Source organism: Phocoena sinus, chromosome 13 (assembly GCF_008692025.1).
Source record: "Phocoena sinus isolate mPhoSin1 chromosome 13, mPhoSin1.pri, whole genome shotgun sequence".
Classification (NCBI taxonomy): domain Eukaryota; kingdom Metazoa; phylum Chordata; class Mammalia; order Artiodactyla; family Phocoenidae; genus Phocoena; species Phocoena sinus.
This window is the reverse complement of record NC_045775.1, coordinates 48818386-48845398: the sequence shown is the minus strand read 5'-3', so window position 1 is coordinate 48845398 and position 27013 is coordinate 48818386.

The window sequence follows — 27013 nt, the reverse complement described above, 5'->3', positions numbered from 1 at the left end:
TTTGGGCAGTGGGTGGGGCCAATGCTCAGAACCTACAGGGCTGGAAAAGGCCATGGGGGCTGTGGGAGGTGGGGCTTAGGCTCAAGGAACAGAAGAGGCCCAGGCCTGTCCCCCACCCCTGGTCTCAGAGGTCAGGGGACCTTACCTGGGAGTCCAGCAGGCTTCCTGGGCTCAAGTGAGTGGGGCAATCACCCTCCACCCCTCTCCTGCTCCTCCCAGAAGGCCCTTCCCACCTGCCTGTCCTGATCTCCCCAGCCTCAGGAGCACTGATCCTTTCTGACCTCCACTTCTCCTCCCGTCTCAGTCCCTCCACGTCCTACCGGTTCACTTGGGGATTTCTCTCATGTTCTTGGGCATCAGGGTCCCCCACCAGCAGCCAGCAGGTGCCCTAGCTGTGGGGAGATGCTAACTCAGCGTATTCCCACACCACCATCTTCTCTAACATGTATTTTAAAAAAATGATACTAATATTTCCAATGTCCAAGAATTCTGATTGCTTCTTTCTCATAGTAACCTTTAATTTTTTTCTTTTAGCAGAGGAGATATTCCTTTATGGTTTGGAGTCTTGAGTTATGTGGGAAAATTAACTTTTTATTCTATGTGTATCTCTTCTTTTTCAGCACTGTTAGTTTTCACTATCAGTTAGATTCCATCTACATTATATCTTCCAGAAGTTCATCAAATATGATGATAGTATTTTTTTCTATCAAGTTGTCTTGAATGATTACTGATTCATTCCTATTTTTACATTTTGCTATCATTTCAATGACTACTGGGAGTTGGTAGTGATGAATTCATATAACTTCAGGTATTTTGACCCAATGTAGAAACTTCATATTTATAATATCTTCATATTCTAAAATTATTTGGATATACAGGCCTCTTATAATATGCCTCATTTTTACACATGCTGTCAAAAATTATATTATGGGGTACTTAATGCTACAAGATGGTTCTGAGATATAATCTTCTTCAGTTAATATTAGTGAAGTTTACTCTGTGCAGGGGACAGAGTTGAGACAAGAATTTTCATTTTTACTCCTAATATTTGCTGTCCCATTTTAGACCATGAGATGTTCTTCTTCAATCCTTATAGACTATATTCCTTACCCCACGACCGAGTCTTGGTAGATATGTTCTAAAACACATTTTTGATAGTCTGCCCTCTCCATGCTTTATAATTAGGTGGGGGGAAGGATCAGGTTAATTTAACATTTCCAATAATCTATGTAAGTTCTAAACACAGACAGTGCGTGATTTCTTTTCTCTGTGAGATTCAGTCTTTACATATGCTGAACTTTGTGCCGAAAATTAATGGCACTTTCAGCAGGCAGTGTCTTGTCTTTTCTTCCCCACTAGTGATGATGAACTCACACTTATACCTTGAGAATCACATGTCAAGTTCCATCAAGTCCATGATTTTAATATGCATAAGTTGGCCTAGAGATACTCAGACTGTGACCAGGAAATTGAACCTATAATCATCATCATCATCGTATTGTTATTCTGAATTCAATAGCACTACCGAAAAGACAAGAGACAGACCTCATACATTTAATGTGTTTACTTTTGAAAGTTTAAAAAACTTTCCTCAAAAATGTAACTTAGCTCAAGAAAAAAGAATTATGACATATTAAAGATTCTGTTTAATAGAATGAAAAAAAAACACTAGACTGGTAGAAGTCAAGAAACAATTTCTTGAATTAATTCTGTTACTAATTGAATGACTTTGATGAGAAAGAAGGAGATTCTGCCATTTGCAATAACATGAATGGACTTCGAGGGCATTATGCTAAGTGAGATAAGTCAGACAGAGAAAGACAAAGATACTGTATGATATCACTTATATGTGGACTGTAAAAAAAAAGCTGAACTTGTAGAAACAGAGAGTAGAATTGTGGGTGCCAGGGGCTGGTGGTTGGGGGAACTGGGGAGATGTTGGTCATAGGATATAAACTTGCAGTTGGAAGATGAATAAGCTCTGGAGATCTAAGGCATTTAGATCACAATCTAAGCATTGTGATTATAGTTAACAATACTGTGTCATATACTTCAAAATTTCTAAAAGACTAGATCATAAATCTCACCACAAAAAAGAAATGATTATTCTGTGACATAATGAAGATGCTAGCTAAAGCTATGGTGGTAATCATATTGTAATATATACATATATCAAATCAACATATTGTACACCTTAAACTTACACAGTATTATATGTCAATTACATCTTTAAAAAATGATATACACTGATATCATTAAAAGAAATTCCATTAAAAATTGAATAGCCTTGACTAGGTCATTTAACCTATCTAGAGTTTCATTCCTTCATCTTTAAACTGAAGGGGTTGGATTAAGTTACATTTACCTTTCTATCCATGCTAAAGACTCTCTCCACTATTTAGAGCTCATTGGGAATATAGTGAATGACTAAAGACATCTTATTAGTTACTTTCTTCAATGGTTCAAGATTTCTAGTAGCTTTGGGTAAAAATATGTATTGCATAATTATTTCCACTCTAGTGTTGAAAATCCCAATAATGTCTGGCCAAGAGAATGGAAGTCCATGACCTGAAGCTCTTATATTAGTAAGGAGTAAAAAGAATATGGCAGGAATACAAATATAGTCAGACAGGTGAATTTCACTGAGGAACCACTGTGTTCTGAACACTGAAACAAGTGTTGGAGTGATGGAATGGCATGAAGATAGGATGGGGGAAGTATGTGAGAATATAAAATGAAAGGTCCTGCAAGGAAAGACCTGAATTCACATTATCTTATGTAGTGTTATCTTCTATTATTGTCCTCATGATCATAGATTTCCATCCAGTCTCTCTGAAGAATCCTTTTACTTATAAACAAATTCAGATTATGGCAGTGATACTAGTCCACTGTACTTTTTTTTGTAATGCACAAATAGTAGAATTTACATTCAGAAGACATTTTTTCCTCTACTTTTTTTTCTCGTTCTGCTCACTCTGGGTCTCTTGGAAATGTCTTCATCTGTTAGTGTGGCTGTCAACAAGTCACTCCTCATATACCATTTTCTTTACCTATAAATGAGGATCACATTCAACCTTCCTACAAAACACAGTGTGAAAATAAACAAATGACTATGTGTGAAAGATGAACTACAGGAACTACAGTAACTTCCTTAAGACACAAGACAATATTTTTTTAATATTATATAACAGCAATTCTAATATTTCCTTCAAATGTGATAATCATTGCCATATTTCTTGGGATAGATTCAAAACAATTTCCCTTTCTTCATTACTAGAACTATCCAGTTCATTCCTGGACTAATGAATCAAAGAGAAAATGTTTCATCAATTGTTGGAGTTCATATGTAGGCATGGGACAATGGGCAAAGGGGAGGCAAATCCATCATAAAGAATGTTGTGACAAACTCTTAAAATGAGCCTATACGTAAATAGTTATTTACAACCAAGACAAAAGTAAGCAAGAGCAAGTTCAACAAATCACATAAGAGATAAAGCAAATTCTCTTTTCTTCCTTATAAACAGGGCAAAACTGGCAATACAGGTGGTGAAGGAAATATGCAATACTCTCAGTTTCTGGATCATCCTCTTCATAAATTAAAAAAAAATATATTGTGCTCACTCCTTCCCCATACTTTTTGAACCTAAGGTTTCTAAAGTCTGGGCTTCCCTGGTGATGCAGTGGTTAAGAATCCACCTGCCATTGTAGGGGACATGGGTTCAAGCCCTGGTCTGGGGAGATCCCACATGCTGCGGAGCAACTAAGCCCGTGCGCCACAACTACTGAGCCTGTGCTCTACAGCCCACGTGCCACAACTACTGAGCCCGCACGCCTAGAGCCTGTGCTCTGCAACAAGAGAAGCCACTGCAATGAGAAGCCCGCGCACCGCAACGAAGAGTAGCCCCTGCTCCCTGCAACTAGAGAAAGCCCACGCACAGCAACAAAGACCCAAAGCAGATAAAAAAAACCAGAGGTTTCTAAAGTCTGAGGAGCTTGAATATAATTTGCATGAAGCTGTCATGGTCACACATCCCTCTGTCGGGAAGGTAACAGACCGCAGCGCAGCATCCAACCACATCCGATAAGAAGTTCAGAAAAGGAAGTCGGTGAAGGTATTGTTAAATTCTAAGTCAAGGTCCAAGTGGTCAGAGAACAAGTGAGAAAAACACATCCACAGACAAATCCACTGCAGGCTTTTTACGTTTCAGGGGAGATGGCCCTAGCTCCCACCTGGAAGTCTTAGGTCTGGGTCTTAATTAACTCTGCAATATTAAACAGTCACATATTTCTTTGATTTTCAATTTCCTCATCTGTAGAATAGATTAGCATCTACCCTATCTCTTAAGGTTATTTTGAGATGCAAATGAAGTCATATACATGGAATACTCACATAAAAGTTATGTTAATTTCCGTGTGTGTGTGTGTGTGTGTGTGTGTGTGTGTGTGTGTGTGTGTGTGTTGCTTTGTAAACAATGTTTCTCCCAGGTAAGGATAAGTATGTAGCAAAATGCCGGGCGTTTGGTGTTTGTGAAATGTTTGTTGAATGTTTGTTGAATCAGAATGAAACTTAACTTTGAAAAATCATAGTTTAACATAATAATAAATAATTTAAACTATATCAAAATGCACATTTCCTCTTTCACTGTTGCCATCTCCTTTCTTTCACTTCCTTCATCTCTATTGCTGTCACGAGAATGCTGAAAACTGTCACTTTTGTTCTCCTCTTTTCGTCCCTTCTGAGTGGGGAGCCAAAGCTTTTCCCTTCCCTTTCTGCCATTCAGCAATTTCTCCGTCCCTTTATATTTCTCTCTCTCTAGCTGTTTAAGTTTTAGCACAGCTTTTCTATTTCTGTAGGAAACCGTTCACCACAATGCTTCCAGCTATCATTTAATCTTTTTTCCTCCCTAAGAAAGCTCAACTTGTTGATTTGATTTGTGTCACTTAAAACAAATACTTCTATGTCTTCTCCACTAACTCCTTCTTAGCACTTTGCAATTTCACTTCCGTCATTACACTCTACCACGACTGTCCTCAGTAAGGCCACCAGTGAATTCCTTCTGGACAAATTCACAGCCCCCCTTTCCAGCCTCATTCTACTGGCTCTTTCTATTGTGTTTTATTTCAACAACCTCCCCTTCTGCTTGTTGCTCTTTTTTAAGTTAACTTCGATGACATCGTAATTTCTTTCTCCTCATACCTTTCACAGTACTTATTTTGTGTCTCTTGCTCAGGTTCTACCTACCCTCTTTTCCCATTAACAGCTATCCCTTCGGGCTCAACTGGGCTTTCTCCTATTTTGGTCTGACCCTCACCTCACACAAAAAGACTGATATGGTCTTCATTATTACCAGTACACATACTGACGCTATCCAAACCTCCCTTCCTTCTATGAATGTTTCCTATTCTGATCAGTGTGTCACTTAAAAATCTTACCAGCATGAAGCAGAAACTAACACACCATTGCAAAGTAATTATACTCCAATAAAGATGTTAAAAAAAAATCTTACTAGCATGTAAAATCCAACAAATTAGAATAATTCAAGAACAGGTAAAACAAACAATGGTGATACTAGGTAGAACAGTGGGAATATTGTCTGGGAAGGGACAACAGCCTTCTGGGACGCTGGAAATGTTCTATACCTTGATCCAGGTGATGGTTACACAAGTATATGTATACAAGTATAAAAAGTCATCAAACTATGTACTAAAGATATGTGTACCATACTGCAAGTAATACCTCAACTTTAAAATCAGATAACTAAAAACAACAAAAAAAGGTTCTGCACACAGTATGCACTGCAGTGTTCGACTAAATAAACATGGCATCAGTTAATGAGAACAGAAAGAAAACATTGATGAAAAGTACTATATAGTGAAAAGGAGATTTTCCTAGTACCAGCTCTCCAATTACATGATATTTTGGCATCAGAGATTTGACCAAGTGCTAACAAGATTAAGTTAGTTAAAGTCAACTTGGTGAATTAAAATAGTTTGAGTATAAGACTTTGAATATGGAATATCCTTATATAAATGACAGTATTTTAAATCTAGTTCTGGGAACTTAACACCTATGACTTTATTTGAATATGCCCTTGGGCACTGGGATTATTTGTTTGTGATGGGTCAGAGTATATCCTTCAGGAGAGAGTAACAGGAGGTTCACTAATATAAGATCTAGATCTTGTATTAGATCTAGATCTTATAAGTGACTAGATCACTTATACAGGATCTAGCTTAATAGAATAAGAAAATATGCTAGACATAGAGAAACCTCTGAAGAGGAAGAAAAAGTATACAAGAATGTCAGGAGAATGGTATCATTTGGGACGTACATTATTGAAATTCTAGCAGGTTCTGACTTGATTGTCAATGCTAGTGAAAAATTGTATCACGTCACCAATATAGGACTGTACAGAACAAGAGTGTGAATTATGGAACAGGAACACAACTCATGTGACAGATGCATTTGTATCTTGAGATGTATTTGTTGCCTGCTCTGGTAGGATCTGTGTTGAACTACAAGTTACTAAATAATTTATTTGTAGGAAGAACACCAAAATTATTCTTAATACTCTTTGAGTGGGTCTATAACCCAGGATATGTGTAATTAATAAATAAAAGCATTTTCCCCTCCAAGTCATCTACCATGTGTTAAGCTGGGCAGTTGTAAAGATCAGTGTAGGACATCACTCATAAACTTGTGTGGTTGAGATGATTCCATGAGACATGTCCTAGGGTACATACGTTATTGATTATATATATATAATCAATAGTGTAACAATAATCATTATACATATATATGTATAAAATTTTTAAAAACTTGATGTCCTTTGACAGCATATCACATAACCATTAATGTGTTTTGGAAGCGAATCATTCCATTTATGTTTTTGAGATTTCTTGACCCACTTCTGCCTGGTTCCTCAGAAAATCGTGCCATCTTTGACTTGGGCGATAGTTATTTATATATTGTGGCCATCTGTTCTTGTTTATTTAATAAGTGCCAGTCTTCTGGCAGTGACGCAGTAACTAGTTTTAGAAAGATAGTGATACATGCTAAATATCTGAAAAACTTACTTTAAAAACCAGAAATTCTTTACTATGGTAACTTTTCCTTGTATCATTTTGTATATTGGTATTCATCAGTGAAGTATGATTAAATAGAACCAAGAAAAAAAAATTGGCATATCTATTGCCACGTACAAGGACTTCTTCATGAAGACGAGACACTATTATTTACATATTTCCTCCCACTCATAGATCAGAATAGCCAGGCCATAGTAAATTAGAGGTGATGAAATCCCTTAGGCATCCCCAGCTCTATCACACACATGTGAATCTTGTCATTGGTCTTCTTACTGTGGCAATTTTACAGAAGGTTCTACAAAATCTAGACTGTTCATAAATTTGGTTGGAAGAAAGTATTGATCTTTGATTTTAGAATATAGTTTAGAATTCTTTGGTGTTAATCAGAACTACCATAATTGTAATTGTCTGATGTTTTCTGCAATATGAATTTTGACTCTCAAAATTTGGCCCATGAAACACCAATGAACTAACAATCAGGGTTCTCTTAATGGGGAAGAAATCAAATCAATAAATGCAATTCTTTTTTCTGTTTCTTATGGGTCAATGACAATACAATTCCAAAGACTTCTTTTTTTAAATAGACTAACTCTTACCTGTCATTTAGTAAACTACAAAGTTACTAAAATTTGGACACTAATAGTACTTACTGAGGGCTTGAATTAGAATTATACGAAAACATCTTTTGGTGCATCTTACTTGCAATGCTGCAAATTCTTTTTTTAAAAATATTTATTTATTTGGCTCATTGGGTCTTACTTGTGGCACACGGGATCTTCGTTGCAGCATGTGGAATCTTTCGTTGTGATGCGTGGGCTCTTCGTTGCAGTGCATGGGCTTCTCTCTAGTTGTGGCTTACGGGCTCTAGAGTGCACAGGCTCAGTAGTTGTGGCACACGGGCTTAGTTGCCCCGCGGTGTGTGGGATCTTAGTTCCCCAACCAGAGATCAAACCTGTGTCCCCTGCATTGGCAGGCAGATTCTTAACCACTGGACCACCAAGGAAGTCCTGCAAATTCTTGCTGTACGTGCACACACATAAAAAGTTGGAGTCTCTGCAAATAGCAGAAAAGACAGTTTCTTTCATTTGTTCATGGCTTCTAATAGCTGTTCTTTTTCTTTTTCAATTACTTAATAATAAATTATAGCTTTATTATAATTACTGTGTTTTGGTGAGTGTTGTCTGGTTAACTCTAGAGTGTGTAGGGATGCATATTTTAATCAAGAATATTTTGTACCTATATCTGGATTTTAAGATATGTATGTTTTGGAGTTCAGATATGCATAAATCATACCCCTCTTGCTTAGGCAGATGTATGCATAATCTTCTACCCCTCATACATAGAGTGATACATTGTTAATACCAAACCCTATTCACCTGGATATGGCAGAGACATGGGTAGTGGACCTTAAGGTCTTTTAAACCTCTTAATTTGGTCTAACTATAATAAGAACTAGTGCTCCAAATAATTTCTTATAATAACTTGTATTGTCATGTCAAATCATCGTTTACATGCTTTAAGTCACTTCTTTTCATTTTATATGAAACTTTTTTCTCCATAACACAGATAAACAGTTATAACTATAGATGCAACCAACATAGAATAATTTTGCTATTATTAAGTTTACATATTGCTGGGTTTTCATTTAGCATCACATTAAAGCAAAATTTGCTATAATTTGGTAGCCCAGGAGCGTAATGTGTGCCTTGGCTACATACTGCTATTTTCCATCTTACATTAAAACAATATTCCCTGTTTGATTGGGTATGCGACCATGCTAGTGTCTGGGTGTAGCTCAGATCAGACAATCTGGAGTAACATAACCTCCACATGGCTAAGATACTTGGTAGGGCTAAACACTGTTTGCAAGTGGGCCATAATGTAAATTCCTTTGTTTGGCTGAATTATCTTGAAATTAAAGCCTGCCATGTCCTGCTTTGTGTTATAAGTAAACCATATTGTGTTTGTATGCATCCTTTAATTTCTACATAATTTCAATATTACTTTAATAAATTTCATATAATCACATTAAAATAATAGCACTGGTATTGACCTTGAAGATCATCTAATTATTTATCTCTCAAACTGGGATTCATCATCCTGTCTGGTACAATGAGGAAGTTGGGTTACTCAAAAATACAATATTTTTGAAATAAAAAATATATTTATTGTATACCATATCTAATATAAATATATTTTTTTAATCAATGGGAATTAAAAACGTTATTTTGGAGTTAAACACTTTCATATCATGTTTCATGTAAAATAAACATGATTTTTTTCTAGCAGTATATGAGATTTCAGAAACATTCCTGTATTCAGTGGATTGTGTTTTTATGCTGTAATAGTTTTCTATTGCTATCATAACAAATTATCACAAATATGGTCACTTGAAACAACACTCATTTAGTGTCTCACAATTCTGTAGGTCAGAAGTCCAGACTGACTATACTTGTTTCTCTGCTCTGAGTTTCATGAGGCTAAAGCCAAGGTGTTGGGTGGATGGGCTCTTATCAGGAGGCTCTCGAATGAATCTGATCATTCATTTCTTTTTAACTGTAGAGCTGGGGTCCTCCCTGCTGAATGTCTGCCAAGGGCTAGTCTTTGCTTCTCCATACTATCTGTATTCCTTCTCATTTTTTCTATGAGTACCTGACCCTCCTCACAGTTGGAATCTTCCTGACTTCCCCTTCTGCTACATCTTACTTGCCTCTTCCTGCTTTAGCTGGAGAAAGTTCCAAGAGCTCTTAAGGGCTCGTGTGACTGATTTGGCCCACCTGGATATGCAGGATATTCACCCTATCTTAAGGCTCCTAACCTCAATTACTTATGTATAGTCCTTTGTCATGTAAAGTAATACAGTCATAGGTTCCAGGAATTAGGACACAGACATCTTTGGGAATCATTATTTGGTCTATCACAGATATACTCTTAGACACTTGGGAGAAAGCATGAGAGGCACTGATATTTTAATCTTAAAGATGAGGGAAGTCAGGACCAGAGAAAGTGAGGTGACATACTAGAGTTTATACAACCAATTAATTACTGTTTTGCAATTAGAACCTTGTGATCCTGAATTCCAGTACAGTGATCTTTTCTACCAAAGCAAGCTGTCATTTAACTCAATAAAATATTGATAGCCTGTGTAATATCATATTTAGACTTTGTCCCTACAATGAATGCCAAATGGAGGATCAAAAAAGCCAGGAAAATAGCTGCAATTTGTAAATATTCAAATATTTATACTCCATTATTTAAAGACAATATTAGGATATTTAATTCCCTTTTCTCACTATTCCTCCAGATTTTTAGCATTGTTCTGATCCAGTCTGATCCTGGGAGTTTACTAAAGTGAGCCAGACTCTCAAAAGGAGGGGTATTATCCAGAGAGAAACGCCCAATGTAGAGCCTCTGTGATTTGCTGAAAGTTCAATGTTGATACTTTTTGTAACTATGTACAAAAAAAAAATCTCTGTAGCAGCTATTTATATTGTCTTATAAATGCTATTGTACAGTGGTGGCATGCAATCTCATACTTCACAAGTGTAGCAGTACACTTAGGTGAATCTATAAAACTTTATACTGGTACATCAAATTAACCTTACACCACTGTGCTCAAGTAAAGCATGCTTTGAATTTTTCAATAATTCTTCCGTGCATCAAGGAAACCAGGTCACTACAGGGACTCTTTGGGAGACAAGGGGATGTTCAATTCCTGAAGGAAACAAACTTGACTCAAAGGGTTTCGGTAAAATACGGATACGCTGATCCTCTACTCTTTCTTACTTTTCCTCTTCCCTCAGGCTCTCCTCCTTTCCTCCTGTTTATACATTGGTTATGCTCTGCTTGCTCTTGATTCTTTTTCCTAAAACCCCTGCTTTCCCTCCTAATTCTTACATGGAATCAACGATGAGGCTGATTAATTAGAAAAGTATATAGAGCATGGTTGTTTAAACCCTACGATGGAAGACACTGTGATCACCAAATATTCCAACTGCTCTCTTTCTTCCCAGTTTTTCTTTCTTTTCGATTAGTGCCCTCTGATTAGGTCTGTCCAATGGACTGTGAGGAGAAATGAAATGTGTCACTTCCAGGTCAAGGCAGTTAAGAACCAATATGCCTCTTCCATTCCTTTCCTCCTCTACTATGGTGATCCTTATGTCCATGAGTTCCAGATGGTGAAGTGACAACATAGAAGAGGGTTGCTCAACCCATGGTGGATTTTAAGTGGGCAAAAACAAGACTTTTTTTTATTAAGCTTCTGAGATTTTTGCATTCAGTCTAGCCTAGCATGACCGGTTCAGAAATTGGTAGCACAAGTGGGGAACTGCCGTCACAAAAATCTAGAATATGTTCTATTAACAATATAGAAACAGATATTGGAGGCTGGAAAAAATGGCAATCCCATGGGGCTTCCCTGGTGGCGCAGTGGTTGAGAGTCTGCCTGCCGATGCAGGGGACACAGGTTCGTGCCCCGGTCCGGGAAGATCCCACATGCTATGGAGCAGCTGGGCCATGGCCGCTGAGCCTGCGCATCCGGAGCCTGTGCTCCGCAACGGAAGAGGCCACAACAGTGAGAGGCCCGCGTACCGAAAAAAAAAAAAAAATTGGCAGTCCTTGTTCTACAGTGACCAAGCATTTGGGAAAACTGTCATCAGTAGTAATTTGGGAAGTGGACCACACAAGTGAATACTGAACTGGCAACTCCAGGTCAAAGTATTGGAAAAGCAAACAACAGTAGTGCATCTTACTTATTATGTACTGTGTGTGGAGGAGTACCAAAAGAATGAGATTAGCTCAGAATTATCTGGTTTGTAGCAGGAATGAAAGGAAATACAGGGTTAAGAAATGTGGACTTTGCAGGGTTGAAAAAGCCTATGGCTTCTAGAACCGAATCAGTAAAAAACCATACTAATAAAGTTTTTGAGGATCAAGTGTCCAATAAATGCTACCAGCTAGATTAAATGACTAGGGTCAAAAATAAAAATAACTTTGAGCCTTTCCATTACACTATAAAAGCCTTAAAATAGCTGCCTTTGTTTTTGAAAGATAATGTATTAGTTTCCTATTGCTCTGCAACAAATTACCAAAAACCTACTGGCTTAAAAGTATGCCATAACTTATAGCATGTAAATTGTATCTCAATAAATCTGTGAAAACCCCCAAATAGGGCTTCCCTGGTGGCTCAGTGGTTGGGGATCCGCCAGCAGTGCAGGGGACATGGGTTCGGGTCCTGGTCTGGGAGGATCCCACATGCCGCGGAGCGGCTGGGCCCATGTGCCACGGCTGCTGAGTCTGCGCTCTGGAGCCCGCGAGCCACAGCAGCTGGGGCCCGTGCGCCTGGAGCCCGTGCTCCGCAACTGGAGAGGCCACCGCGGTGAGGGGCCCGCGCACCGCGGCGAGGAGTGGCCCCCACTCGCCGCAACGAGAAGGGGCCCGCGCGCTGCAGGGAAGACCCAGTGCAGCCGGGAATAAATAAATAAAATAAGTAAATTTATAAAAAAAAATAAACAAACAGATATCTATTTGTTTCTCATTTTCCATGGGTCAGGACTCTGGGCATGGTTTAGCTGGATCCTCTGTTCAGTGTCTCACAAAGCTGCAATCAAGATAGCATATCTGGGGATGTGGTCTCATATGAAGTTGGAGTGCTCATACAAGCTCACACAGTGTTGGTAGAATTAATTTCCTTGCATCTGTGGAACTCATGGCAATATGCTTCTTCAGGGCTAGCAAGTTTCTCTGCTGCTTCACGGGTCTGATGGGTAGATATTTTTTCAAGTTATATATTTTTATTGACATACAATATCATATTAATTTCAGGTGTCTGTACACCAGGGGTGGTAATCTTGGGGGCTGTCTTAGAATTCTGTTTACCACAGAGAGAGACAGAGAGAGATGGGTGAGAGAGAAAGAGGAAGCTAGAGAGATTACAAAGTTAGGAAATAGACTAGATCTGAAAACAGTACCTTAAAAATAGGTTTGAGTATGGAAATTGACAGGTACATATTACTGGAATAAAAAGATTACAAACCTGGTAAGTTTTTAAGAGAAATGTATCACCAATAAAATCTTTACCTCAGATTTTAAAAGCCTTTGACTACTTGAAATTTAAAACAACGTTCGGGTCCATGTTTTATAGAAGCAAGAGGTGGGCTGGAAAGCTGCGTGGCTACCAAGGAGGGCCTCTTCCTCTATGACTATTAAAAACGTAGTCAAGGAAGATAATGAAAAGGAAGAACCTTCTGCAGGTGGCCTTAGGGGCCACAGAGAACAATGGGCAAGGAATTTTCTTCCAGAGTAGAATCAGGGTCTAATCAAAGAACCTCCCTACTGCCAAGGTAGAAGGCCTTTAGACTAGTGACTGCTGTGTGTTTCTCAGTTGTTATGGGCTGAATTGTGTCTGCCACAAAATTCGTATGTTGAACCACTAACTCCCAGTACGTTAGAATGTGACTATATTTGGAGACAGGGCCTTTAAAGAGATGATTAATTTAGAGTGAAGCCATTAGGGTGGGCACTAATGCAATTTGACTGGTGTCCTTATAAGAAGAGGAGATTTGGACACACAGACACCAGAGATGTCGATACACAGACACAGTACAAAGGCCACGTAAGACAGCAAGAAGGTGGCTGAATGCAAGCCAAGGAAAAAACAAACTGCTGACACTCAGTCTTAGACTTCTAGCCTCTAGAACTGTGAGAAAATTAATTTCTGTTGTTTAAACCACCCAGTCTATCATATTTTATTGTGGTAGAACTAACAAATTAATACACCATTCTTCCATTTTTTTAAATGTTTGTCTTGTTACTGTTCCTGCTCTCATGTGGTGGGGCAGTGGCGAGAGGGCTTGGATAATAGAGATTTTAAAAATTTATTTCTTCCTTTTAGTACATAGATCTCCAAACAAACGAAAACCACATTGGGACCAGAGGGAGAATCCTGGCACTCCTGGACTTTGAGTTGGATGCAATGACTTTAGGAGACTTCGAAATGATTCCCTTGGAGAGGAACTGAATATATTCTGTGTAGGAAGAAGGAAGAAGATGGATATTGGGTGACAAGAAGTGTGGACTGTAGCAGTGGCAATAAAACTTAACAAATTTTCTATGTGCTCCTGCATTTCTTAGCCAAAATTTCTTTGCTCTGACAGGTCTTTTTATTCTTCTCATTCATTCTCTCTTTCCATATGAAAGGAATAGACATTCCTGCCCATTATCATGGGGCTTACAGTGCTTTTTTCCAGAGAAGTCTGCATCCCTTTCTATGCCTCTAGCTTTGAACAATGAAACGTAAGTAGAAATGATGGTATATATTTTGAGCAGAAGCTTAAGGAGCCAGTTAATGTTTCCACTCATTGATTTGAATCCATGAAGAGGATTAGGATGAAGGAGAGATACTTCCAGTAGAGGGTGAATAACAGGAGCCGTATTTGGAATAGAGTACTCAGCACACTTTGCTGGTACGGTGAACAGAACTGACTGGCAGGATAGTCATTATGTTGGGTTAGGGTAGTTTATATACACATACACCACATATATATACACACACACATATAAATATACCTAAACACACACACAATGTATATATTGTGTATATGTATAAATACATATATATGCACACACATATACAAACATATTTTTCCAGAAGAGTGGCTATTATGTACCTGACCTTATACTGGTAAATACGATGACACTTCATAGGCTCTAGTCTAAGCAAAATGTCACAGTCAGGGTGGTCTGAAAAGGGGTAACCAATGGACCCATCAGTGGGAAACCTCAAAGTAGGAAGTTTGAGGGGGCACAGGTGTATTTATATTCCAGGTATGCTTATTATTCAGGATATAAAGAGTATCTAAGAGAAATTACAGTCAATACAAGATTTTTCAAAGCAGAAATGATGGGTCCTTTTTGCTTTGCTTGAAATTTCTTGGGTTTTAAATTTGATACATGAATTGGTGAATTCATGCTATGCCATTAAGAAATAATTTTCCATATAAATACAGATCAAGCATATCCAGAGTATCCTTGCTACCACTGATTAGCTGGGTGACCTTGAGCAAGTTATTGAACTCTTGCTGAGCTCAGTTTCCTCATGTGTAAACTGGCTTTAGCAACAGAGCCTAATTCACAGAAGTGTGGCTGGAAGTTAATCTGCTAGAGTAAGTGCATGGCCTGGTGCACTGGAGGCATTGTTACCTTCCCTCTCTCTTCCTCTTCCTCGCCTTCCTTCTTCATCTTTGAAAAAAGGAACGGGGAAGAGTTGACTTTTTTGCTGGTTTGCTTATCTAATGCATGACTTAATGTTTATCCTTTTCAAATATCTTTTAATACAAGTACTCCTAAGAACTCTCAAGGGTTTCTTTGCTTTATATTCTTTGCCTACCTATAGCTAAAGTGCTGTGCCTATTATATGCTGCCCACCACCCTACACACACACACATACACACACACACTCACACACACACACTCACACACACAATACCATTGTTTCTCTAGTGTTAGCTATCAGGATAAGGGATATAATGTTGAGTGGGAAAGGAAAAGAAACCTGGAGTTAGGGACCCCACACATGACGGTAGCTGTAACTGTCTCCACGAGATGGATGCCATTGCGAAGGAAGACATGCATGTTGACACTGGCAAACATCACCTATTACTTTTACAGACACTGGTTTTGTTCAAACCCATAACAGCTTTTTTAATTTTGTTTTTTCATTTAGAGCAGGTGTCAGCCAAATATAGCCCACAAGTCAAATCTGGCCCGCTGCCTGCTTTCGTACATAAAATTTGATTGAACACAGCCATGCCATTTCATTTCTGTATCGTCCAGGGCTGCTCTTTGCTACAAGAGTAGAGTAGAGCTGTTGTAACACCACCATATGGCCTACCAAGCCCACAAATGTTTACTATCTGGCCGTTCACAGAAAGAGTCTGCCAACCCCTAGTTTAGAGGAATGACCCTGTTCGTGTAGAAAATTACTTTTTCTTTGACCTCTACAGCAAACTAGGCCTAACCCTTTCCTCTTGGCCAAAAGACAGTCTGGAAAGAGAAAAGAGCTCATACCTCTTCTTCCTTCCCCTTTGTTGTCTGGTGGTCTCAAGCTTATCATGCCCTCGGCCTTTAAGTAGGCAGCTTCTAAATCACAGTATGATATGCTTGTCCCTCCCCATGCTTAACAAATGACAATGTATCTATGGCAAAGTGTGTCCTTATGAAAAGGCCAGACATTCTGTGATCATTAGGTAATCATATTACAACTTCTGGCGCCCTTTCTAGAGTCTCAGGAGAGAAGCAAGGCTTTCCCTTCCTGATTTTGAAACAGATCTCCTCACTCTTAGATCTACAATCTGCACTCACAATCATGAAGTTTCCTCACGAGATAGGAAAAATCGACAAATATACTGTGCTGTTTGCCATAAAGTTAGCAATTAATGAAACCTTATTGGATATTCTTCCTTGAAATTTTGCTTCCTCGATTTGTGCCTCCTGGTGTGGTCTGCTGGACTGATCATCTCTTGCACACCCTCTTGGATATTTAATGATAAATAACAGGCCAGTAAGAAGTGTTCAAGCGTTCAGTTTGATAGCTGCAGAATGACTAGCTACTATATGCAGTGGGATTATAAAAATGGATTCAGGGTTTGCTTTAGTTTATCAAAAGCTGTAAACTGCCTTTGAAACATGGTGGAGTTTAATTGCTTATAATGGCTATCTAAAATGATCTTATGAAAAGTGATTTGATATTTTCCCTTTTCCATGCAAGTAACAATTTTACTTATACGTATATGCACATAGATAAGGGGGGAAACTACAGAATTGTCAGAAGTACCGCATCCCACTCTATGACCCCTGAAGTAATCGCTCCAGGAGAAGTCCATGCAGGGGCCTGTTACTGACTGTGAAGATGTTTTGTATCAGTTGACTGTGAACTGAAGTATCATTTTCCCCCTCATCCTGGCACCTGGATAATATTAAATTTGCACCTTTGATTTGATTGATACATCTCAGCAGCAGGACATTTAGACATTTATGTCGTAAAACCAAAATGAAATATTTTATGTCACTGAACACGGCCCTGCAAGGTACAGTAGTTAAAATCAAATGAAGTTAGCATCAATTTTACAGTTATTTAAAAAGCAGACACACAGGCACACACATGCACACATACATATAAACCCACCATAGAAATGCTCCCCTCTTTGTTGCAGAGTGACATTTAGTAAAAACATAAAGTTACCTAAAGAAGCTGAGGTGGCAGCTCTAAATGCAACACACAGGGACCTACTTACATATGCAAAACAGGCACTCACAGGTGTAAGAAAGCCAATTGCTGGTGCAAAATATGCCATTACCTGTTTTATATGCACAACTGCCTGATTTGTAAGGACAACTAGCTGATTTTGTCTTCCTCTGCATAATTTTTACGCACAAATTAGTTACTTTGGAAAATTTGGCACCAATATTTCTCTGTTCTTGGGCCTAAAATATATTAGGTATAGAAGACAATAGAAGCTTGACAGTCACTCAGTAAAATGCACTTGTTGCCTATTTTTATCTGTAAAAAATAAAATACAGAAAAGCTCTTTGGGAATCTTATTTTTCTTCCCATGATAACAAGTTTTTGATTGTTTTGTTTTTTAAGTACAGTTTCATTAGTGCTTTAAAATCTGCTGAAACCAGGCGGCAACTGGCCTGCCTATTAGTTTAACTGAAGGCCCATCACAGCAGTGCATTATGCATTGTCTTGGGAACAATTAAGACATGCCATCCCCACAAAGCAGTGTTTAAGTGGGCAAAATGTATTTAATGGTAGGGTTTGTGGCATCCAGAATGGAAATACAGTGAAGACTGCAGGGAATATGTACTTACCCTAACACTGAACAGATTCCTTAAAATTCACATATACACTCTTGGGGATATGGTATCCCGTGTGTACATTCTAAGTGTTGCTAATGAAATGTTTATCATGTATGGCCACCTAAGCAGAGGAGTGTAATGTATGGCCAGCTAAAGGGCACCATTAACAACAGCAATAATACAAATTTAATATGCACATAATTATTGATCTCTTTAGTAAAAAGCTTATGAAAATATTCATATTTAGGCCAGGTGCTAAAATATCCTGGGAATCAGGCATCAACAGCTTAGCAATTGATGGATTTAGACAGGTCAGGCAATGTCAGTCTAACAGCATCTAATCAATATAGACAAATGTGTCAGAAAGGTGGTTTGAGAAATACCTTTATAATGTATTAGAAAGACCAGCTTCAGTATTCTCTTTCCTTTCTTAATATGCTACACATATATTTCTAAAGCAAGAGTGTTTTTTATTATTTCTATTCAGCACTCATGGTAGGTCAAACTAAAACACAATGTTTGTCCAGTTCAGCCATCCTGCTTCCAATATCATATGATATACAAAAAACATATTGTCAAAATCAGTATAAACCTTGTATGCCACTCTTAATTTGTTTTTCAACATTAAAATTTGGGAACAGACCCTATTTGAGGCCATTGACAACTCTATTTAATATAATTACCTGATTTCTTAGTTTAGAGGAAACATTTCTTGTGGCTGACAGTTATCCATAGCTTTGTGACATTTCAGTAACCAGATTTCTTACAATGGAGTGAGTTTGAAGTTCCTCTAGTTAACTAGAGGAAGAAATTTTGTATTAAACCTCAATTTCCACTTTTAAGAGTCATTATTATAGGGGATCAGAATCAGTACTTTGTCTCAGGAGACATTTAAGTGAGATGGCGTGGTTGTGTTTCTAAGATCTGTACAATAAATTGTATAAAGTGTTATCAATGGCTTTCTTTCTGGTAATTTTTAGTGAGTTTGGGTTTTTTTGTTGTTTTTGGGGGTTTTGTTTTTGTTTTTGATAAGAGCAGGTTACAGATGAGGTCTAGGATATAAATTTAATTTCTACGTGAAGTAGTTTACTTAGCCTTATTCTGTTTTGTTGTCTCCTGTGAGACCTTGTGAGGGCAGAAGTTTGAACTTGTTTCTTTAGTCCTAGTAACTAATAGAGATACTTAATAATGTTCTTTCAAAGGAACACACGAATAAAATAATACAGGAAAGAAGGGAAGAAAGAAGAAGGACTTAGGGGAAAGTTTTGGACAATATTTTTTCCATTTTGTATAAGAATATTTTTCAAGTGTGAACAATGATCTAAATGGGATGTGTTTCTGAAAGTATAAGATAACCAAATATACTGTACAATTTCTATTTACTGTATGATTTCTTCAAATATAAAGAAAAGGTACATCTCAACATGTCACTATCAAGGACAAAGGAAGCAGTGAGCATTTTACTGATTAACCACTGTACCTGTTAAAAAAAGTTATCAATGGCCCATAGCCAGTAAAAGAGTAAGCTATTTCTTGATATTCCAAATTAATTATTCTGACCATTTCCAAGAGATGTTCATGGACATTTAAGAAGAATTAAATATTATTATGTTACCCAATTTCAAGCAAGTGTGAACAGAAAAATATGCCATCAACTTCGACAGTTGAAGAAGTACAAAATAAAATGCAGTATTATCGTAACTGATATGCTTATATTTTTGCTGAAATACGTATTTACTTTCACATAATTTTATTCTTTTTCAATGATGGCAACTTTTTATATGTAAAAATAAGTATTTAATTTTTACAGCACTATGTGATACTTCACAGAAAAAAATTTGCAAACCAAATAAAATGTTTTTCTGTGGAGCCATGTGCCCTAATTTTTTATTTGGAACATGTGACCATCCTATATATACTTTTTATACAAAATATATATCTGGTATAGAAAATAATGAATCTGTTTCATTATATACAAAGGGCAACGGGAGATGACAGAGGAATAATAATAGCACTGAAGGAAAAATGGAAGTGAGGCCCTTTACAAAACAAGAATTGATTCTGAGGGGGATCAATGCATGTTTACATATAAAAATTATACCTTACTTTGGAAAATACAATGAAAGTACTGAAATCTGGAAATCATTCATGGAAAATAAACCCTCAAGAATAAAAGGCACAAAATAGAGACTTAGGGAAAGTGGTACAAAGTTGTTTTTGAAAATATTATGAGCCAATAAAACTAAGAGAACTGGCTCCCGACATATACACTCTTTGTTACAACGTAGGCTGCTTTCCCCTCTGTTCTTCCTTTCTCCACTCTTGACTTCTCTTCCAGATCCCACTGCAAGTGCAGGGTCAGGCCTCCGTCTTGCCTGCTCTCAGACTGAACTGCCTGTGTTGCTCATGGTCTAAAAGTGCTGAAATATCATGTCCCACTTATTGCATCTCTGAATAAGGAATTGTTGTTAGTAAGGAAAGTTAGCTTAACCAGGGAGCAGTCTCCAAAAGGAGAGAGAGAGCTAGTTCTTTTTGCAAAGTCATAAGGAAATTTGAAAGGAACAAGAAGAGAGACGACTCCAAAAAAGAGCTCAGAGATCCAAGAACTTGAGGTTTACATGCATACATCTCTCATCTTGCCTCCATTGACTGGATATATTTTCCTGGGCATATAATAATTTCTTTTTAATTAGAGCTAAAGACTATCACAGAGGTTCTTTTCCAGCTACTAGATGCAGGTAATCTAAAGGAAGTGCAATCCACAAAAGTTTATAATAAATGTTAATATTCAGAGAAAATAAAATGAGCTGTTACTGTAGTCAGCATCAACCTGTTGATGCATTACGTGGTAGCGTGTGGTCTGGAAAGAGCAGTTTCAACTACAAAAGCTACCCTGGATTCCCTCCTTTTAAGTCTCCTATCACTTGTACAATTGCTTCCATATACTTAATTTTTTCAACCAAGTTAAAAGTTCCTTAAAGAGTTTGAAAACTGCCTTGCTTAGGCTTCTCCTCAAAGTATTCAGTTTAGCATCTCAGTAAATACTTGTTAAAATAAAATAAATATACTTTATCAATAACCATTTGTTGGACATCTATTATGGAGAAATCAGTGTTTGCTAGGCCCTGGGAAGAGGAAAAGAATAACATTCAAGGGTTTAAAATCTGGTTGAGTTGGTGTTGGCAAGTGTACATTAAAGAAAGAAACAATAATAGGAGATAGCATCACCCCCGCTAAGTGTCACATGGGATTGTTAGGAGGTACAGAAGCTACCAGGAGTTAATCGCCCTTCAGGGTTGGGAAGAGTAAAAAAAGTATCGATCCCTTACACTTCTCTGCTGTTACTCCTGAAGACGAAACCTCGATCCCCACATCGGCTGTGCAGACCTTTGAATGGGTTTCAAATCCCTTTGGGTCTGTTTACCTCCTGGCTTTCTAAATACCAATAGCATTCAAAAATAGATCATGCGGAGTCCTGAGAGCACTGTAGTATTTGAGAATTTCTGTTTTTCTAATTAAAAGATTTAGTAGAGTGTTTTCAATTCTATCACTTCTGTAGTTCCCCACCCCTACTGGGGTAGGGCAGATACTTCTGCTAGAACTGTGATCAGGGGAGGGGAGGGAGCTGAGCAAAGCAGGGTGTGGAATCTCAAGTACAGAGTAGCAGGCAGCAATAACCCAGTTAGTACCAGAGAGTTTCAGCAAGACCTAACTCCACAGAGTGGAAGGCAGAGCTGGATAACTAGCAACTTTTATAAACTTTTAATTGAGTGACTAATAGTCATTCATTCATCCAGTCAATATTTAATGACCCCTCTAGGGATCTAAGAAAGGAACAATATAAAATATATCATGTGCTGTAATAGAAATTAATAAGTACAGTGGGTATAGAAATAAAGGAGTGCATACTTTCACCTCAGGGAGGGGGTCAGGGAAGGGTCCACAAAGGAAGTAACCTTTGAGCTAGATCTTAAAAATGATGGGTGTTCACTGAAGGAAAAATGACATTTCAGAGAGTAATGAATAAAAGTTGGATTATTTCATGTTGCATTGAAACATGAACTTCTCTCTACTGCTTACTAATTGTGTGGTTTAGTAAGGGTTTTTGCAGGCAAAATTAAACATGTGAATATGTTTTGAGCCCTTTAATGTTCCTAAACCTACCATTATTTGCTAGGTAACATGCTAGAAAAAATCAGTCTATAGGGTTCAAGAGAAACTATGTTGAGATACCAAATAAAGGACAGATCTGGTTGAAAAAATATAATTTACCAAAACAGATGTAAATGAGAAATAAACTGGGCAGTTAAAGCTTATATGTTGGCCTTGTAGCTTCAATTCTAGTCTTTGGGTAGATTTATTGTTTTACACAGAGATGGTCTTACGGTGGGAACTTAATAAACAGTTGATGAGATAATAGTAATTGGTAACAATAATAAAGATTATGATGACAATGATAAAATTGTTATTACATACAGTATCATTTTAGAATCTGTATGTTTCCTGCTTTTTGATTCCTCCCCATTTAAAGAAGATGGCTCAATTTCTGATGGATCAGCTGTCCTTAGATGAGTGAATTGTCAGGTCTTTCTTAGGATCCAAATCCACTCAACTAATCTAAATCCCTTCAGACCCAAGTAGCCTTAGGAAAACCTAAAGTTTGAGCTAATTGGCTTGTATTGTATATAAGTAATTCAGATGAGGTATTGAAAACAAGATTTTAGAGTTTACAGAGGATACTAAAACTGGAGGCTGAGCAAATAATGAGGAACAAAACAATCAGACTCAAAAGGATTTGGATTGTATAAGTAATTGGATCAGCAGATGGCAAACGCAGTTCAGTACAGGAAAATGTAAAATAGACTTGAAGCGAGAGAAACAAACTAGAGAATATGTGCTAAATGGAACAATCATCCAGAACGCTGACCAGGAAATGGAAAGGAGGGGCTATTATAAAACGTAAATCATGGCAACTCTTAGCTTATGGCTAATTCTGTTGTTTTAGAATTCTATCAGAACGAATGTGCATGCATATTATCTAGAGTGGGAACTTACTGTACCCTATGGGAACTAGCAGTATGCTTCCAATTTCAGTCATTTCACCACTCAGTTTTGTAGAGATACCTTTCAAAAACTCTCAAGGTGTTGCTTTTTGCATGCAGATTTTTCTCCTTTTTCTTTAGGCCTATGCCCATTATTCTATAATTATCCTTCTCGGACATTGCTGCAAAGATTGAGGACAATGTTTTCAGGATATTTTACTAATTACCCTATATTTCACCATATCAGAAAATCCCCAGGAGGATCCATGGAAGGGTATCACACTCCCCATTTGTTCCATTCCCTGAAGGTACAATGTACACTTGGCAGGGGTGGGAGGTCAACTGTTTAGAGAAGAAGGGTTATAGGCAGTGCATTTAAAATTGTGTGTGTGTGTGTGTGTGTGTGTGTTACCTGGGCAGCTAGTTTAGAAACGGAAATAACTTAGATCGCTTCTCCAGAGCCTGACACAGCCCACCTGAGAAAGGGTCTGGCAACTGGCATCTTTAAAGAAGCACCCTTGGTGATGCTGATGTAGGTCATCTTTGGGAGGCATTTTGAAAAACAGCAGATAGCTGAAAAAAAATGTAAAAGAAACAGCAATCCCAGTCCCTCCTTATCTAACTGAATGATTAACTTGTTGACAGTTACACTGCTCAGGTCTCAAGTCCTTTATCTGGAAGATGAGTGTAATATGTGTCCAGCATACCTGGCAGAGAAGCAAATGATATAATGTCTGAAATCTTATTGCATACAAATATAAACCTAAGGTAAAATGCTTGCCAAAGTAGTGTGTACTATTGTGATCCCACAATAACATGCTTTTAAATGGATGATTGAGGGAGCCATCTATACCCAGCTGGAGTTAGATTTTCCTTTTTATCTATTGCCACAGGAATTCTCACCCATAGTTGATCTCTGCAACCAAATAGGTACTGAAAGTAGTAGGTGTTTTCCTTTGTGTACTTTAAAAGTGCTAACAGAAGGTCACTAACTGCGTCCCCGTGGTTTTGTTACTCCCAGGGGTCAACGTTTTGAATAGCAGTCTTCAGTGTTAGATTCAGTTGCATATCCTATGGTCACTGATACTCAACTCCAGCTTTTGTTGTTGAGAATGAAAATGACTTCCACTGGCCTGACAAGCCCATGATAATCACCCTTTCATCCTCTACAACTGAGGTCTGTTTCTCATCTACAGAAAGTAAAGCTGAAGTCTGTTTACAAATCATACTGACTGCTTTGAGCTAAGTATCCAGTGACATGAACTGATCTCGAGAACACATAAAAATTTCCATAGTTCTTTACTTATTGAAATTTTGTTTTATCCAGGCAGTCTGATCTAGACTATGTCAGTTGGCTGCATTAAACAATGATAAACCCCCAAACGGTACGAATCAGCTGAACTGAGGCAACCAAAGACAGAGTGTTTTAGGATGAAATTAACCAGAAGCACACGAAAGAGTGTGTGCACAGCTTCCTCGGCGCTGGTCTTGGTTCCATAGCCTCTCTTTGGAACAGTCTGTGAACACAGCTACCATGTAATTAGCTGAGCAATAAGTTAGGTGTTTAAAAATATTTTTTCAGGTGCTTTTTTGTATTCATGCTAGATCCTCAACACCAAAAATCAATCTCAATCAAAGCGGCAACTGAGTTTATCATAAATTAACATGAAACGGTTTTCTACTGAGTAGATGGTTAATTACTATCTAATTTGAATAATTTTGCATATTAATGAAAAATGAATGAAAATCATTTTTAGATTTTTAACTTCAGCTGAGAAACCCATGGAGATAATGGATCCTTTTTAAGAGGCATGTGATCTCTGTTACTAAAGGAGATACCGATTTTTTTTTTTAATTTGCTGACTTGTTTTAAGTTGATTAATGGATTAGTGTTTTGCCATTAATAAACTATATCTAAATGAAAGACAACTTCATTATTTGACTCTGTAGCCTCTAGCTGCCTGCCAGGTAAGAAAAATGGAAAAGAGATGGAGAGTTTGCTGAGGAAAAGTGTAACCTTGCACAGTCCTTCCAAAAGTCTGGATGCAGCCATTAATATGTTTCCAATTGTAAATGAATTTTTATAACTTGTAATTTTTTTGCCACATGAAGTTCTATGTATATTGTTTACAAATGATATTTAGATTTAGAATATACATACTGAGCTGAAGTAGGGCTACCTCTTTAAACTATTACCATATTCTCCAGTTTGAAAAAGTGACTGACAATTGCCTCAGGCCTCAGAAATTACAGCCAGCTAGAAGTTGAAAGTCACTTTTATAAAGTACCCTTGAAACCTTTTTTAGCATTACAAAAAAAGGAATATTTCTTATGTTTTTATACCTGTTTAAGGAAAAATAATTTAAAGAACAAACTACTTCCTTCTGTTTCCTTTTACCTTTACCTTTTATTTCCTACTCAAAACTTCCTTATTTGATACATACTTTTAGGCTATCTCTCTTTCCCTCTTTGGGCAGGATCTGACATTATCCAATAATTCGATGCATTCCAATGACTCTAGCCTGTACTTATTGCAGACTAAGACAGAGCAGTCATGATGAATGAAACTGGATAAGTATTTCCGTACTTTTGAAACCAAACATTTCATCCAAGATGGGTAGTACTACAAGGTATTATTATTTCTCTGCAGTCCACATTCAACTTTAAGGAACTGGCAGCTTTACTCATGTCATTACCAACATTGCTTTTGAAAGGCCTCAGATATGTAAGAATGTTCTTGCAGGTAAGTTACTTGGCATTGCATTTTATCAAGAAGATTCAGATTGAATTGGACTCATGGAAATTCATTTGGGTACATAGGCCCTGGAGCATGATTATAGAGTTCAAGAGATGTCTTTGGATTATTTAACTCAACAGAAGAGGAGAAAGTAGGAAAGAGTTTTCTCTCTGGGTCTAGAGAACACATCTTTTACATTACAAAAAAGCCCAAGAACATGAGATCAGTCATACCTGAAAAAGAAACTACTCAGATGGATGATTGGACTCCCAGACTTTCTCCATTCTCTGTTCGCCTACTTTCATGGTCAGGACCTTCTTGGCCAGGAAGTGAAGAGGATTTTACCAATTCACGGGTGATAGACTCTAAAAGTGGCATTGACAATACATCTGAAGAAAAGTCTGGAAAAGAGGCAAGCCATTTAAAAAAGAACTAAAAACCTTGATGTTTCCAATTGAGCCATATGCCAGGGTAACTCTCAGGATAAGAAATGAACTATATTTTATATGCACAAAGTAGGATTTTTTAACAAAAATATGAAATCAAGAGTGGCATTAGCATGAGCTGTCCACTCCCCCTCTCCTCCTTCTGGTCTCTTCCAGTCTCTTTTGCCAAAGAACTGAGAATGAATTTTTGAGAGCCAAGGATATGGAAAGGAAGACAAAATAAAGCTGGGAGAATTTTGGCGGAATTACATGCTTAACATACTGCACCATTTCTTTAATATATTTAAATAGTCCTGTGTCATCAGTTGGTGGCTTTCCTTTTCGACAATTTGTGATATATTTTGTTTTTCCTTAATTAAGCTTCACATGCTGGAATTAATTACTGCTGGGTAGTTGAAATCTGGTGGTCTAATTTTCAACTTCAGTTAATAGAGCTCAAAGTCTACATTCACTTCTGAAATTACCAAACTTACCAAATTATATTTGTTTACTTATATCTTCTAGATCATGAATATATAGAGCAGTTGCCTGGTATGATTATAAAATAACAAGATTACTTTTCATATGTGACTCATGAGTCCATTTCACTACTTATAGGAAAACTTTATCATACGTAAGATCTCTATATTATAGGATTGCATGTAAAATATAAAGGGTGCGCTTATACCTCCAAAACATTCAAAACCAACCCTTTTCCTAGCCGTTAAAGTAAAGCTATATCAAAATTCTGTTTGTTAAAAGGGCAATGTAAAAATAGTGTAAAAATAAGAAATTCAGTATGTCAATCTGAAATAGTTTTGAAAAATCTAGATATCATTATTTAAAATTAAATGTTCAAGGAT